Source organism: Carlito syrichta, unplaced genomic scaffold (genome assembly GCF_000164805.1).
Source record: "Carlito syrichta isolate Samal-C Ts95f unplaced genomic scaffold, Tarsius_syrichta-2.0.1 Scaffold308969, whole genome shotgun sequence".
Taxonomy (NCBI): Eukaryota; Metazoa; Chordata; class Mammalia; order Primates; family Tarsiidae; genus Carlito; species Carlito syrichta.
Genome location: NW_007253065.1, coordinates 52,081 through 55,297, shown reverse-complemented (window position 1 = coordinate 55,297; position 3,217 = coordinate 52,081). Strand labels below are relative to the sequence as shown.

Below are 3,217 nucleotides of genomic sequence, written 5' to 3'. Positions count from 1 at the left end.
AGCCAAATATACAGACATTTTGCCATTAGCATTTTTTTTGTAAATTAACATTGGTATTAGACATAAACCTTGTGCTTCTTAGAATCAATCTCAGTGACTCGGAAAAATGATAAACTTGTCAGTTTATAGTGTTATTGTATGCATCATTTTGTATTATTTTCATGATGGTTGCTCTGGGTATTTCAATATACATGTGGCTTACTACAGTCTAATGGTTATCAGCACTTTACCACTTTGGAAGCATTACCTTCATTAGGTCCATTTACCTTTTCCACTTTTAAATCTTATTGTCGTAAGGATTAAATAGTGTTATAATTTTTTTCTATCATCAAATATAATTTACAAGACTCACAAGGAGAATAGTCTATTGTATTTGCCCATACTTCTGCTCTTTCTGTTGTCCTATCTTCCTGCCTAATGGTACATGATTTTTTCTTTTATCATTTCCTTTCCATTTGAGGAAAATCTTTTAAGCTATTCTTTAAGGGTAGGACTCCCAGCAACAAATTCTTTTAGTTTCGATTTATCTGAGGATGTCTTAATTTCCTCTTTATTCCTGAAGAATAGTTCTGTGGATATAAAATTCGTGGTTGACAGTTTGCTTTTTATCCCTAACACTTGAAAAATGTTCCATCCCCTTTTGGCTCCATGGTTTTAGATGAGAAATCTGACAAATTGGCTGTATTTTAAATTGGTGTTCCTTATGGGTAATGTGTCATTCCTCTCTGCTTTCAAGAATTTTTCTTTGTCTTTAGTTGTCAGATTTTAGTTGTTGTTTCTTCATATAGATTTCTTGAGGTTTATCCCATTTGGAATTCACTAAGCTTCTTGAATATGTGGGTTTTGTATTTTTAAACCAAATTTTAAAATTTTTTAGCCACTATGTTTTTGACTCCACTCTCTGTCTCTTATTCTAGGACTCCAGTGATACCAATGTTGGATCTTTTGATGTTATTTCACAAGTCCCTGAGGCTCTGATTTTTTTCTCTTTTTCTCTCTGTTGTTCGGACTAGGTGAATTCTATTACCTATCAAATTCATTGATTCCATCCTCTGTCATCTTCACTCTACTTTTGAACTCATTTAGTGAGTTTTTTTCTTTCTAAATGTAATCATATTTTGCAGTTCTATGATTTCTATTTGGTTCTTTCTTATAACTTCTGTTTCTTTGCTGATATTTTATATATTTTCATTTTTAAAGAGCATTTTAAATTGCTTGTTGAAGCATCTTTTGATTATTATGAAAGTTTATTTAACAAAGAGTTTAATATGAAAATATACATGACCTGATTTTTACATCATAGTAAAATAGGCCTTTTGGAGAGAGGATATGGAATTCTTTGCTGAAAAGCCATGTATACTCATTTCAAGGCTCTTAACATGGTGATACTATTTCCCTGGATTATCACCATTCCATATTGTTTTCTTGCCCACTAGATGACATCTCCACACCTTCATCTATCACAAGATTCATAAAGGGATCAAATCCCCACAATATTCCTTAGACATGTCTGCCACTATTTAATTTCAATGATAACTTCTTGTCCATAACTTTTTTCCAACTCGGAAGGGTAAGCTTTGTTCATGGTGTTTGATCCAGGGGCTCAGAAATGGTTTGAAACAGAATTCACCACCTTCCTCATGCTCAAGTGGCAGGCCCATCGTTTTATGTCTGATGTCACCAATTCTGTCAGTCAATCAATTGTTGGCAGTGTTCTCTCTTTTTTTTTTTTGAGTTGGAGTCTCACTCCATCGCCTAGGCTGGAGTGCAGTGGCATGGCTCACGGCCACCCCAGCGTGAACTGCTGGGCTCTGGCAATCCTGCCTCAGCCTTCCAAGTAGCCAGAACTTCAGGCATGCTCTAGCATGCCCAGCTAATTTTTTATTTATTGTAGAGACGAGGTCTCGCTAAGGTGCCCAAGTTGGTCTTGAACAATCCACTTGCCTCGGCCTCCCAAAGTGCTCAGGCAATCCACTTGCCTCGGCCTCCCAAAGTGCTGGGACTACAGGCTGAACCAAGTATTCTCATTTTACCTCACAATGTTTAGGGAGATCCTGAGTATGTTGCCAGTTTCAAGCTTCTGTTTGTGTCATCAGCGATTGGCCAGGTTGTTGAAGCATTTTTAGGATGGATGTTTTAAAATTCTTATCAGATAATTCTAACATCTGATTAATCTAGGTGTTGATATCAGCTAATTGTCTTTTTCTCATTCTGGTTGTAATTTTTTTGTTTCTTGGTATGATGGTCATTTTGGTTGTATCTAGGATATCTTGGCTATTATAACAGGAGGTACTGAATCCTATTTAATCTTTGATTTTGATAAGAATTTACCCTGTTTAGGTTTATCATGCAGGCCCTGGCCTACTTTTGTGAGCTATGGTTTCAATGACAATTTAATTTTCAGAGCCTCTGTGGTACTATTTTTGTCTGCTTGGATTATCCGATGCCCTTGTGACTTTACCTGATCTCTTGTGGTGCCACCTGAGGGTGAGGAGTTTTCCCAGGCCTAGTGGGGACAAAGAACACTTCTTGGGCCAAGTGCTTCCTGTCTCTGAGCTGCCTGTCTTCTTTCAGAGAGGGTTCTTGGGAGGATGGGGAGCCCTTTCTGGCCACTTATTGTTGGCAGGAAACCAGATAGGTTCTTCTTGCTGGTTTCACTGGGCTTGCTCAACCCAGGAATTTTATATTCCAATGCCCTGATGATTTCTTTCATAGCACTTGTTATTTGAAATGGTATTTATTGTTTTTCTTTTTTACTGTCTGTTTCCCACACTGGAATATAGCTCTGTGAGGGTAGAGACTATTATTATTATTTTTAAAAATCTACTGCTGCATCTCAGCACCTAGATGAAGTAGGTTCTCAATAAATATTTGTTGAAGGAAAGAAGAAATCTCAAGAGAGAGAAAAGATGATGACACAGGCAACCCCTTCGGGTCCCCTCCCACTGTGGGAGCTTCTCTGTCCTCTCAATAAATCCCGCTTTCTCACTTAAAACAAACAACAACAACAAAAACACTGCAAAATAGGTCTGGTGGGCAACCCGCTTGGGTCCCCCTCCCATGTGGGAGCTTTTCTGTCCTCTCAATAAATCCTGCTTTCTGAGCTGGGCTCAGTAGCTCAACCTGTAATCCTGCACTTTGGGAGGCTGAGGTGAGTGGATTGCCTGAGCCCATGGGTTTGAGACCCACCTGGACAACTTGGCGAGACCTCATCTCT

The 3,217-nt window shown here is 38.4% G+C and overlaps 1 pseudogene; it reads right to left on the bottom strand.

Annotated features, from left to right (window-relative positions):
• Positions 1-1,360: 1,360 nt before the first annotated feature.
• On the bottom strand, positions 1,361-1,585 carry LOC110596412 (annotated as a pseudogene).
• Positions 1,586-3,217: the final 1,632 nt, after the last annotated feature.